A 14,710-nucleotide genomic window follows, 5' to 3' on the forward strand; every position below is an offset into this window, starting at 1 on the left:
CTTTCCGAGTTCAAACTTCCATTGTTTGCTTCATCTCTGCTAACCTCTTTCTGCTTCAAGAACACAAAAGAAAATGAAACCATGAGAATATCACATGAAATTTAATACCCTCATAAAATGATATTAGGAATAAGGGAGTTGAAGGTACTTGTATTCTTCGAGGAAACAACTATCATCAAGATCATCTTTTAAATCTTTGAGTTCTTCTGTCTTGTTATCGATCCGAGATTTGGTTTTAGGTTTGGAATCTTCGTCTTCTATAGGAGTGAAGGGATCGGGTTTGAAGGCAGAGGGTTTGGGAGGTAAGTTCCTGAGTTTTCTTTGAATATCATCCCATTGAGTTGATACTCCTTCAACATCTTTGTAGACAAAGTGAAGATCAGCTTTATCATTTGGCTCCCAAGATCTCTACATGCATAAGGAATAATGGGTATTAAGACTTAAGAGATTACATAATAAAAGTTATAGAATCTGAATTACAATATAGATCATACCTTCATATATCTTTCCTGCCCATCAAAAGCCATTTGTAGTTTCAGCTGACTTCTGGTAGAAGCTAGGATTTAAAAAAAGCAATTAAGTTAGCTTTATCAAATTTAATACATGAATTTGGTAACTTTTTAAGGAAATTGATAAAATAGTAAGAAAATGTGTCTCCAAAGAGCTGAAACCTCCTTCATAATCAAGAATGTTGATTAGCCCTTCCAATCCTCCCATGATTGACTCAATGAGCGACTCAACCTATAAAACTGCATCTCGACCAATTCTAGTTAACTGCATCAACCAATCAATATTCAGTAAATTTCCCTTCAAAAGATAAAATAAAATTTACATATAAAATTTAGAGTAAGTTACAATTTAGAGTGGTGTCCAGGTCAAGAGCATGATATTAACTGCATTGTCAACTGTCATTCCAGGTATAACCTTCATCAACACTTGCACAACATATTCCCTCTTGTTGTAGTTGTCATTGTGTAGCATCACTCTATATGGTGGTGCCATTTTCCTTGATTTCCTAAAAAAAAAAAAAAAAAAAAGGTAAATCGACCTAATCTTTTACTATATGCATTTCAAACTTCATTAAAAGTGATACAATACCTCAAGTATGAACATCCCTAATTGTATGAATATTGAAAATAATACCTGGAACATCCATCCATAACTAACTGTATGAATATTGAAAATAATACCTAATTGTATGAACATCCATCCATAACTAACTGGAGATCCTATTTCAATATCAATTGCAAGAATAGAACAATCTGGAGAACCAGTGAGGATCACTAATGACAAAAACACACATTCAAAATCAAGTTTAAAGAAACAGCAACTATGTTGCTACTGAGGGTAAAAAGTAAATTACATGGTTCAAGAGTATATAAAGTATAAGGCGGCTATTGCCGCCGCTCTCTGGGACCCACGAGCTAGCATTCTTGGAGGTGGTCCATGTTGAGGAGTTTTAGGAGCAGTAGTTGATTTTGAAAAAGCAGAGGTTAAAGTTGCCATGGCTGATGCTCTTTGGGTGGCCCCACTAAGTTTATTTCCCGGGGGCTTAACATCTTGGCTCTGTTGTAATAAAATAATATGATAGGGGCCACTTAAAAAAAATAATCCAAAAAAAAAACTTTTTATATAAGAAATACCTCTGCTACACAGCCTGAGCCGAAGAGTTGCACAGCCTTCTTGTGGAATGCATTTCCGTGAGCCTGGTTCCATTGAGAAAGAGAAAAATGAGATACAAATTAATTATTAATTATTAATACATATGTATACATACAGTAGTTTTTGCAGGATCCCATGAGAAATATGTTGTGAAGAAGCAAGGTTCGTTTCCCTCTGTTACTCTGTATAATATGACAGATGGGGACAAGGAATCCATAGATGCAGCCAGCTCTACATATTTCTGAAATCAACTTATTAAAAAAACATACCAACCAATACAACGTATAATTTTGCATTTGTATAATTATTATTATTATATGTACCTTGCCAGTTTCAAAAGCATTTTGTTTTTCCGTTGACTGTGCTAAATGACCAACCCAAACGATGACCTCAGCATGTGTATCTAATATCAAGACATCCTCTGGAAACAAGTCATCTTGTTCAAAGCTGTGAACTTCTTCAATCTCTAACTTTCCTGTGAAGGAAAATAAGATGATAAAAACAGTTGGTGGATATAATCAGCAAAAATGGACATGTGAAAGATAGATGATGGTTTATGGTTTTGAAACCTTTATTGCTTATTACTTCAAACAAGTGAGGTTCATGGATGATTTCCTGTGTTACTTTGCTACTTGAGTAGCTTTTTTTTCCACCAAGTGCAAGCCAGAAAGCTAAGCTCGCTTTTCCTTCTCTAGAGAATTTTACAGGTACTCCAGACTAAAGATATAAGAAAAAAGAGTTGAATAAATTATCAAGGATTGGAAAGGGGTATAAAAGTAAATAAATATGTAAGAACAATAATTTAAAAAGCATACCTTCAAAAGTTCAACAACTTTTGCTGCTAATTTCTGCTGTTCAGGTGTACTCTGGTTTCCATACCCTGTCTACTTGTTGAGCTTTATTATTATGAACTGAAGTTCCTGATATTTCAATCAGTGCACCAGTATCTGGACTGTAGGTCTCATCATGCAGTCCTTTCTCTGCAATGTAGTTTTTATAACCAGAGCTCAATCCACCCTAGTAAAAGTAAAACCAAATATTTACCATAGTTAACATCCTTCTTCTAGAGCTATATCTTTTACAACTACTACAAGTGGAAGAGAGTACCTTGAGAACAACCATAGGCTGAAAGATAGCAACAAATTGTGGTGCTTCTTTTCCTTGATGCATTCGACCCTACGATAAGATACTAATATTTCAAAACTAAATTTATATATAATCAGCAGTGCAACAAGTAAAAAAAGCTATTATATTTATGGTACCTGAACAGGTTTGCATTTCATAGAGTTGAACATTGAAGTAGTTTGTTGAACAGCTATTTTTTAGTCCTCCTGTGATCAGACAACATAACAAGTCTTCATCCCAAATACACAATTAAAGATTTTTTTTTCTTAAAAAAAAGAAAAGAAATGAAATAATATGGTTTTAGTTTACCTGGATGCTATCCTTCCCAATCCAACAGCACAGGTAGTGATCTTCTTTCTTTTCATCAGAATGGTAGGAGTAAAGACAAATATAGCAATCTCCACTGTAAAATTTTCCAATATCCTCCTTGGGTAATTCCGTCTTTTGTTCACCATCAATACACCATACCTAAAGAGCCAACAATTATTTTATCTTTCTACATTAAATCTAAATGTAGCAACAAGTTTATGATCTGAAACCTCAATTTTTCCATTTTCTCCAAGCAAAGGTGGAACTTCCTCCTCTACAGGAGCCGTTTTTGTCTGACCTTTGGCAAAAGCAACTTGTTGCTTCAGCAGAGCTAGTCATTAGAACAAGAGTAGAACTTAGGGTAAGTTTTAGAAAAAGTCAAAAATAGCCCTAGAAAACTCAAACACCCATGTCCCATGTAACAAAAATATATATAAGATATAGAATGAATCTACCTGCTACTTTTCCTCTAGTTTCCTCAGGAGCAGAAGCTGCTAAAGCTACTGACCAAGAAGCAAAGTTGAATTTAAATGAACTTGTCTCATGACCTTGACCAATACGGGTTACAGGAGTTGACTTTGGCAGATTTTCTTTGAGAATAAACTCCTACAGATGGTGGTTATATTATATAGGGGAGAATCAATAACAGATACACAACATAAAAGATAAAAGATAGTAAAAGGTATAAGGGAGGAACACGACGGTGGCGGAGAGTTAAATCATAGCACAGTACCTGCTACTAGATGGAGAACCGCTGCTTCCAAAGCCAGGAAGCAAATCATCGAAACCTATTGAACTCTTACAGGCGGCGCTTAGGTCAGCGACGGTGGCGGAGAGGAGAGATGGGTTGGAGGATAGCTACCGCTGCCACCAGTCTTGTCAGACACAAATACAACTTCTCCGCCATCGCGGTTGTCAAAACTGTTGTTGCTTCACAAACACAAATCATTATCTACGGACTATAATCGTGAAGAGGCGTGGCTAAAGCTGAAGGACAACCACCAGCAGCGCCAGCACCTCCATAGGCGGAGCAAGAGCTTGCTGGTGGAGTAGAGATAACTGGCGAGGGCTCGTTCAGATGCTGGTGGAGGCTGTTTAGGGCTTAGGGCTTGAAAGAGAAGGGAGAGAGAGAGAGAGAGAGAGAGAGAGAGAGAGAGAGAGAGAGAGAGAAAGCTAGAGAGAGAGAGAGGAAGACGAGCTGCTACGGACTATAATCGTGAAGAGGTGTCGCTGAAGCTGAAGGACAACCACCAGCAGCGCCAACACCTCTATAGGCGGAGCAAGAGCTTGATGATGGAGTAGAGGTAACTGGCGAGGGCTCGTTCAGATGTTGGTGGAGGCTGTTTAGGGATTAGGGCTTGAAAGAGAAGAGAGAGAGAGAGAGAGAGAGAGAGAGAGAGAGAGAAATAGAAGATAGAAAATATGAGGCGGGTTTTCAAAATTTTAGGGATTTCGTTTCCCCCCTTGTCTACTAAAAGCGCGTTTCATTAAAATTATAAAGCGACAGGTACAGACGACGCGCGTTTAAGATAAAGTGCCCTCCGTGTTTTTAATTTTTTTTCTTGAGACACTAAATTAAGGGCACGCAATAATGCGTGACGTGAATCCTTAAATTTTTTTGGAGAGATGACACTATTTTAAGGGCACGTCCTTTTGCGTATCATTAATCAGTGCATGTCGTAAAAAGCGCGTCATTAAAGGTCTGTTTTCTAGTAGTGATAAGAGATTCTGGGAACTAAAGGTGACTTCCGCAACGAATTGTTTGGTTGAATAATCCACATTAATGTTATGAAATCATATAGATACCCAAAACTATACCTATAATAGCTTACTAGGAATTATATATATATATATATATATATATATATATATATATATATATATATATATATGAATATATGAACGTATACCTTTGCTACCCAAATGTACTAAACTAACTAATTAGAACCATTATATCTACATATGTATGCATAATATATATCTAAGATTTAGACAACCTTCGGCAAACTAACCGATACCTTAAGTACACATCCAAACAAGGAAAAGGAAATAAAGCGAGTTAGCAGTCCTAAGTCCTTTAAACATTATTTATATAAATATACATATCTAGACATGCTTTTAACAATTGTACTAGGAATAGTAAATAGTATCTCCTAACTATACCTATTATAGTTACTAGTAATGTATGTAAATAACCGAAAGTATGCCTTTGCTACCCAAAGGTACTGAATTGACTGATAGAACTTTTATGTCTATATATGTATACATAATATATAACTAATATTTAGACGACATTCGAACAACTAACCGATACCTTAAGTACACATCCTAACAAGGAAAGGGAAATAAAGCGAGTTAGCAGTCATAAGTCCTTTAAACATTATTTATATAACTATACATATCTAGGCATGCAATTGACAATATAAAAGTATAAAAGAAGTTTTGGTAAAACCTTTGAAAAGTTTAATAAATAAGAATTGATGACTTGATGTCAGTTTATAAAATGATTTGAAAGCAGTTTGTTTGATAAGAACATTTTAAAGTATAAGAAATCCTTTGTTTGAAACACAATTGTAACAGAGTTTGAAAGGAAAGATACAATATGTAAGACAGTTTGATAAAGAGTTTAACATGTAAAAACGTTTTGAGAAACTATTTTGAAGTAGTACACTTGGTAAAACAGCTAAAAGCGTAGTAAATCCATTTGTGTACTAGTTATTAATCACATTTGATTGATATAATAACTAATATTATTCAAATTGTATCCCCACCCCCCATAAAAGCATTTAAAAACATTTAAAAGGTTAATTAAGGGGTATGAACTCACCTGTTGTGAGTGGATTGTTCGGAAGTGTTGGACAAGGTGCTAGGTCTCAAGTGGAGACTTGAACACACACAATGATCCTAGTTAACATATAATGAAACACATATGTATCCAATTAGTCATTTAACAACTAATTAACAAAGTTAAGACACCCTAGGACATGGAAACACTTTGATTCAAGTGCTATAGGTACCGAAGGGTTGCATCTAAAGGTTGCATGGCATGGCATTGGAGTTTATGGCCCAAGGACCACTCCTTATGGAGTTTACGACCTAAGGTCATTTCCCCCATGAGTTTACGGCCTTAAACTCATGGTACTAAGTGCCATTGGGTGTTTTGAGGTCTTATAAGTCAAGATTGAGCATCTATTGATTAAGTCCAAGCCTTAGGAAGCATTAAGGCCACAATATCACCCCTTTATAGAATTTACGGCCTAAGGACCATTTCCTTATGAGTTTACGGCCGTAAACTCTATGTGGACATGGTTTCTTTGATGTTTAAGGTCCTAAACACTTCAAGGATGTGCTCTAGACTAGTGTCCAAGGCCAAAGAAGGGACTAGGGTTCATTTAACCCCACTTGTAAGGGTTTATGGCCCAAGAACATCCCTTATCCATAAAAACCTTTAATCTTATGCTTTTTTGGTGTTTTCTAAGTGTAAACAAGATCATTCAAGCACACAAAAAGCTAGGGAAAGTGTACTTACAAGATACAAGCTTGATTGGGTGTTTAAGGTCCAAGAACACTAGTGTGCGTTCTTGGTGTTCTTGGTGAAATTAAGAACACTTGAAGATCTACAAAAATGGAATGATTTCACGGATGAAATCATGTAAGATCTCTAGATCAAGTAAGATATCAACTAGTTAGGGCAAGAAAAAATTACAAATTTGAAGATCAAGAAGGAAAATCGGATGATACTTGAGAGGATTTCGAGTTCTAGTTCTTGAAAGTGTGAAAAAGTGATAAATATGACTAAGTGTCATATTTATACCCCTTGGGGTTTACGGCCGTAAACACCATGGTTAGGCCGTAAACTCCAAAATCTTAGAGTTTTGAGACTTTATTGTTGCACAATAAACCCTAGGGCATCCTCTCTCCTGTTATCTCTTGAAGTACTAGGCTTTAGAACACTCAAACTGACTCCAAAATTGCTAAAATTTAGCAATTGAAAGTTTGACTTTGAGTGAATGCAGGGATTGTTATAAGATAGAAATTTCGAGTTGTCACAGATCTCCCCCTTGGCACATTCTGTCACCTTTGTTTATAGTAGGGAACATATTAGCGATGTGGGCAATTTCCAGCAGTGTGACCGAGAGTCCTACAGTTAAAAAAAGTTTGTCTTTTCAAATAAATAAGATTGTGACTTGGTCCTTGTCCAAATGAAGGTTGTTTCAAAGACCTTCCATAAGCACAAGCACATTTATTAGACTGTTTAACAAAGTTTTGTGTCTTGAACTTTTGAACAGTGGGATTATCATCATCATAGGTTTTTTGAAGCCTTTTCAGCAGAACTAGAATTATTTTTGTTCTGCTCGAACCCATCTTGCACAGTTACTTTGTAACGACGTAAATTTCCAAACAAAATTTTCATTTTTAATACAATTAAAACTCATTTCACAATTCACCAAATCACATATGTCTCAAATGTCAACAAGTAAAAACACAATCCTAGAATCATAGAAACAATCTCCTACTAGTGTGTACAATCATGCCGGTGCCTTGCTGCGATCCTCGGAACTACCTGAAACACATAACATGATAAGCATAAAGCTTAGTGAGTTCCCAAAAATACCACACACAGCACAACAGCCACTCGATGCTATACTCAATAAGACCCTCCGATCAATGTGTCCCAGTGGGACGCTCCGGCCCCACAACTCTGATGGACCCTCTGGTCCCTTGACTTTGCATCTCAATATAATACATAGTAAGCATATCACAAAACAAATAGCAGGATATCTCAATACATCACATACACATAAGACCCTCTGGTCACACATAAGTTACTACTCAAGGTAAGTATAGTGAGAAGGCTCACCTCGTAAGATAGCTAGCGAAAATCTGGTGCCCGAACTCCTCGATCTAGCCTCCGTCTATCACAATGATAAAATTTATAATTTAATACATTCCTTAAATTCACATTCCTAGAAAATAGGTAGAAGACCATTCCACCCTTTCCTGACGTCTCTTAATCAGTTTGACCAAACCCTAAGGTCAACTGAAGTCAACTCCAGTGAACAGTCTAATATTGACCAGACTCGCCGAGTGCACTCGTGTGACTCTGCGAGTTTATGCGTATCCTCTGAATCCCCCTAAGGCCTCACATGACTCGTTTCATTAACCTCCCAACTCGACGGGTTATCACTGGGTCACGAATCGTGGGGCAAATTTGATCCGACTCGTCAAGTCATCTCATAGACTCGGCGAGTCGTCTCCATTACATCACTCATATGGCCTTCTGAAGTCAGATCCGGAACTCTAACTAATAGATCTGGCCTTCTAGCATCCAAAAGTTACTTAAAGGTCTGAACTTATGGTTCATGCATGGTGTATATTGATCTATATACCATTTTGGCCCTCTCAATGCTTCATAGCTTCAAACCCCCAAGATTATCCAGACATGGCTAGCTACTTTCTGGTTCTCTGGACCTCACAAGGTCCAGATCTAAAGAATAACTCGAGAAAGGGTTTGGATGCACCGAAAACCCATCAAAATGGTGATACAAGCCCTAACTTACCAACCAATGGAAAATCTATCCAAACACAAGGAAGGCAAGAGCTTATACCCGATCTGAAGCTTAAAATGATGATGAAACTGATCCCCCAACTCTCCTCTAAGATTCTTGCAACACCGTTGATCCTCTTCTCAAAGATATGACCTCAAATTAGCCTCTTTCCTCTCTAGCTCACAAATGACTCTAGGGTTTCTCTCAAGGGACGAAGACATTTATGGGAAAGGGCCAAGGAGGCCATAAGTGCCTTTAAATAGGCCCAAGCCCAAGAAAATTAGAGTTTCTGCCTCGTCGAGTCCATTCATTTTCCACGTCACCAAGTCGCGATCCTACTCGACGAGTTCAGGAGCCAACTCGTCGAACCACTCCTCGTATCTCAAAATAAATACTCAATTTATCATACCTAGAAATCCGGATGTTACATACTTTATCTGCACACGAAGTAGAAGCATTAGTATCGTTCACATTAATACTCTCCGTTGGGCCGAATTGCTCAGTCGTGATTGAGGCAGTCAATGGGGGTTGATCATACTATGCAGGTGTCTCTATCTCTTTGGTTTCAAGGGGCAGAGTATAGTTATCATTGAATGGAGGTGGAAAACTATGATACCCTAGACCCTTACCCTTTTTGTCTTTCCACTTTAATTGTTTTTCTATCAATGAATCAACTTTCTCATTTAACACATTAAATTTCTTTAAGTTAAATTCAACATCTTTAAATTTAGCTTTTAATGCATCAAGTTCAGTAGTTAATTTGGCAATTTCCTCTTCAGCATAACGATGATGAACACATTTGGTGCTATACTCCTCCTTAATTCTAATTAATTCTTTATCTTGAGCATCTAGTTTCTCTTTAAGAGGTTTGTTTGCCTTTTTAATTTCATAGATTTCATTTTTAAGGTCATAAACTTCTCTAACTAATAACTCATTATGCTCACAGTATTTATTTATTTTATCTTCACATGACTGAGAGCATGGGGTTTCACTTACCTTCGTGGTATTGTTGTATGAACTCATTATTTACCAAAAAAAGAAATTTGAATGTGTAAATGAATTTTGAACGAAAACCAAGATAATAAATGCCCTTTGACCGAAAACACCAATAGTCAACACCTTGTTGACCAAGAACCTTAGCCGAAATCTCACAACTGAAAAGCTGAACCGAGGATGCAGAGCCGAGAACACAGATTCATAGCTGAGAACTCCAAGGCTGAGACCGAGAGCTCCGAAGTTGAGTCCGAGGAGCTGTGTTGTAAAACCCTAACCGAAAACGATCAGCTGGCCACCGAAGACTCCTAAACCTAACCGAGAACTTTAATTTTGCCGCCAAGAACTCCGAGGCTTTACTGAAATCATCCAAAACATAAGATTAGTAATTTATTAGGACCAATTTCGATCAAAATCTCTAATGAAGTGAAGAACAAGAAGAATAGCAACAATAATTTTCATCAAAAAGAACTTAGAAACACCAAAACACCAAAAAAAATTCCAAGATACGTTTAATATCTTTCCAATTCGATTGATATCAATCCTCGCTTTAATACCAATTGTAAAACCCGATCTTAAGTATCAATCGAAATCATTAGAATTGGTGCAGAATCCTAATTCAGTGATTAATGCAAAATGGTGATATCTAATTAAGAACACGGTTAACGAATCTTCGATGCACACTATATTGGATAATATTCTAGTACATAAGATTCATAGTTACTCTCTCGGTTCTCTCTTTCTCTCAAAACTCGATCTCAACTTCTTGGAATTATCAACTTTACACGGCTGAAACAATAATATATATATATATACATATATATATATATATATATATATATATATATATATATATATACCGAGACTTAATTACAAAGGCCTAGTCTGAAACCCAACCTAAATCCTCATTAAGCCCACCGAAATCACATGGTGATTTCGGTCCAAACACCACCGAGAACATGTTGTTTTTGGTCCTAGACTGAAACTCTAAAAGTCATCAAAAGTAAAGTATAAACCATAATTCATGTGAGGTATTCACGAGAAGAAGCAGTTATGAAACTAGGATGAGTTTCGCATCTTTGTCAGGGAGGAAGGCGGCCCAAGTGGTTGTCTGGTTTAAGGGTTGTGTGAGTTGGGAGTTCGGTAAAACTCCCCAACATGTGAATCGCATCTTCATGGTGCTTGATAGTATAATTTGGGGAAATCATGTTGGGGTTCCAATCGTGAATTGATTTTAGTTTGGGGGTTCAGTCAAGTGTGTGCTTAACTCTGTGTACGTTTCGAATTGATAGATTAGGGGTAAGGCATTGGACTGCGGTTGTGTTAGGGCGAAAGTGTTGTAAGACTACGGGGGAGCCGTAGCATTCGCTAACGGTCAGTTAGGGTGAAAGTGTTGTAAGACTATAGGGGAGCTATAACATTCACTAGTAGTCAGTTGGGGGTGAAAGTGTTGTAAGACTACGGGGAGCCATATCATTCACTACTAGTCAGTTGGGGTGAAAGTGTTGTAAGACTACAGGGAAGCCGTAGCATTCATTAGTAGCCAGATAGTGTGGGAAGTGTTGTAAGACTGCGGGGTAGCCGTAACATTCACTAGCGGCCAGATATTATCGATAGTGTTGTAAGACTACGGGGGTAGCTGTAGCATTCACGGATTCGTTTAGATTACTTAACTCAGGGTGGGCTAGTTCGCAAGGTTGTGAGTAGGTCACAACATAATTGGAATCAGGAAATGTTAGATCGAAGACAACTGTGAATGATATAAGACTACAATTATTCTGGTAGCATTCACCTTTTTGCATCGAATTCAGTGGTGACAGGTTATCGGCTTATTATGATCGGATGAATCAAAAGATTGATAGAGCCATGAGTGGCAGCATACATAGGGTAGTTATTGTTAGATGAGGTATCCTTCACAGGTCGCGTGGGGAGACGAGGTTGCTTGCTGGCTCAACATCCGTGTAGGAATCCAATATTTCGGATAATGGTAGACATGATTGGGATTTAGGGAAGTCATGGTTGATATGGAAAGCAGCTTGTCACAACCAAAAATTTGTGTCTTGTAATCACTATACTTAAGTAAAATGTTGAATCAAAAACTTTAGAGCATGTGTGATACCTATTATTATGACATCAAAAACTTCAATCAAATACATCATACAAATACTACAAATAGTCAACAAGCAATTGGAAACCCTAGAAGTTCTTGTTTAGGTCCATTTTGGACTAGGACTTCCTTATTGGACTCAATGGACCAATAAGCTTCCAATTTGATTATCATGGGCTTAAAACCCTTAAATGGGCTCTAATTGGACCCACATTAATTTATTTCAACATTATGGGCCATATTGGGCCTAGAATGAAATAAATTAATAGTTTTGAACCATGATTATCCTAAACTAACCCAACAAAGTGTGAAAATCATATTATATTTCTTTTAGGTCAAGACTCATCCAACTTAACTTCTATATGGGCTTGAGGGAAATAAAGCCCAAAAACCCTTTTTCCTTTCACATTCTCGGTCCAAGGCCCAAATCCAAGAAGAAAAGAGGAGGGGTTGACTTAATGCATGCCACCTCACTAATATCCCACATATCTCCATGCAACATCTCATACTTCTATGAATACATCAACTCAAGGTCCATTTCTTCTCTCCCTCTCTCACTCTCGGCCGAATCACACACACACACACAATTCTCTCACAACTCTCTCTCAAGAAAACTCCCTCTATCTTTCATCAAGATCTCGAAAATTAGGAGGTTTTCAAGAGGATATTTCCACAAACTCTTCATCTAAGGTAAGGTTATGCTTGGATTTATGACTTAGATTCTTTGTTTTATCAAAAATCTCTTCCTAATCCATGCAAAAATCATGATCTTGCATCCTAGAATCACCTCAAACTCGAGATCTTCAAGAAAAGGGTGCTAAGGCCAAAAATCACCAAGCTTTCTTCCATCTTTTCTTCAAAAACCAAAACCACACCCTAAGGTGAGCTTCATACTCCCTATTTTCTGTTTTATAAGTTTTTTTTTTTGGGGGGGGGGGGGGGGGGGGCGAATACAAGTGAAAGTGTAGATCTATATGTGTTTTGTATGTCTTGTATGATTTCTATGCTTAAGTGTGTGTTTTTGTGTGATTATGATGATGGATCTAGCCATAAACTCCTAAAAATCGAGATATATTTTATGTGAAATGATGTTAGCATAACTTATATTATTACATACAAAGTATTCCAAGAAAAATGGCTAAGTGACTTGATAACATCTTCTTTGGGCTAAAAACTCAATTTTTGGACACAAAATGTTAAAAATATAAAGTTAAAGGGACCAAATTATCATATTACGAATTCTGATGGATGAGAGGAGTCAAAACAGTTTTTATAAAATATTTTCTGGAAATATACTCATTTGGAGGATTAAAAATATAAATTTCAAGCTTAATGGGCTAAAAATGACATTTTCGGCCCAATAGGGCCCAATATGCGAAATTTTCTATTTTGGAGGGCTGAAACTGTGTTTTTCGGTAAAACTGTGGACTATTAATATTATAAATCCTTTTCAAAGTTTAAAAATGCTTTTCATAATTAAAAAGGACCAAAGTTGCAAAAATTTTCCAATTTGGGCCAAAAGTGTAAAAATTACGAAAAGAGGGGTTATAACCGAGAAAACTATATTTTCAGGGACTAAAACTGTTTTCAACTAAAAATAGGCTGAAAAATATCAATTTCAGTAAGTTTTGGTGTTAAAATGTCAAGAAAAATGGTTTAGGGACTAAACCGGAAACTTGTTTATTTTAAGGGTTGAAAAAGTAAATTTACAACAAAAAGAGGGGCTGTAACAGAAAAGTTGAAATGCTAATTCAATACATCCGTTGTGATCAAACACTGGCACTACGACTACCGATGAATTATATTACACAACAACACCAAGAATCGTTATCAAACGAATTAATTCGGTCTCGAATCAATAACAAACCCGAAACTACTAACACGACGATAACTCGACTTACACATGGAAAATTTGGGAAATCATTACACACGTGAGAGTGCACAGACGTCGACGCACCACCTTTGGGCCCAAAAGTGTAAAATCTTGTTTGTTGGGCCTAGCTAGCCCAATGGCTTGATCTTTAGGCCCGAAGACTTCAACCTTACGAGTTGTTGAGTCTTACATGATCCAACACAACGTAAATGGACTTTCAATGGCATTTATACTATTGGTCCCCAAGGGTCCTTTGGTACTGCTAGTAAATTCGGTTATTCAAATGCGAGTCGGGTCAAGGGCCCTTCGCACTCTTTTTATCCCCAATCGACTAACGGAGTTATCGAGGTCTTCGTGCCCTATTTCTCTTCGGATGTGGGACTACAAGAAGTCAGGGCGGTTTGGATTGCGTGAATAGTACGGACGACGCCTACAGGATCGTTAGTATGGTTGTAAACTGGTCATTTGTGTAACGCGTGTTTATAGCAATTAACCATGCGCAATAATCCGACGTCGCCTGGAATCAATGTCTTCACACGCCGCTATGGTACAACAACTACATGGAATTCAAAGTGTTAGGAAAACATCGGGTTTTCGTAGGGTTTTTTTTTATACATACGGTTTCGAAATGTACACAAGTTTAATGAACTATTTTTACAACTATAGAAACAAACAAGCATACTTATGGATCTTTCCAAACTTTTTCATAAACTCTTTTCAGAAAATATCGGATTTTCTGGTAGTTTTTTTTTTCAAAACAATACAAAACGTTGCTTTTCAAATACCGCTTATGAACTCACCAACATTTCATATGTTGACGTTTTTCAAAATACTTGTATTCTCAGGTAACAAGTAAACCGAAGGAAAATGTACTCAGTGATGGCTTGCGGTTTGTTTATCTATGAACCGAACAATTTATTTTTGGGAATGTAATGCTAAAACAATGTACTCAGTGTAAACTTTATCAGTTGTACTATATTAATGCATGGTGATGAATGATGTTATGTTTCATATATATTCAATGTTATGGTATTCAATTAAGTCACGACAGCCCTCGGACGTTTCCGCCGTCTGGTTCAGGGGTGTGACACA

At 37.1% G+C, this 14,710-nt stretch overlaps 1 pseudogene; it reads right to left on the reverse strand.

The window, feature by feature from the left end:
* Positions 1-1,368: 1,368 nt before the first annotated feature.
* Positions 1,369-4,003, reverse strand: LOC145013590 (villin-3-like; annotated as a pseudogene).
* Positions 4,004-14,710: the final 10,707 nt, after the last annotated feature.

This window comes from Lactuca saligna, chromosome 1, assembly GCF_052625555.1.
Source record: "Lactuca saligna cultivar CGN05327 chromosome 1, ASM5262555v1, whole genome shotgun sequence".
Taxonomy (NCBI): domain Eukaryota; kingdom Viridiplantae; phylum Streptophyta; class Magnoliopsida; order Asterales; family Asteraceae; genus Lactuca; species Lactuca saligna.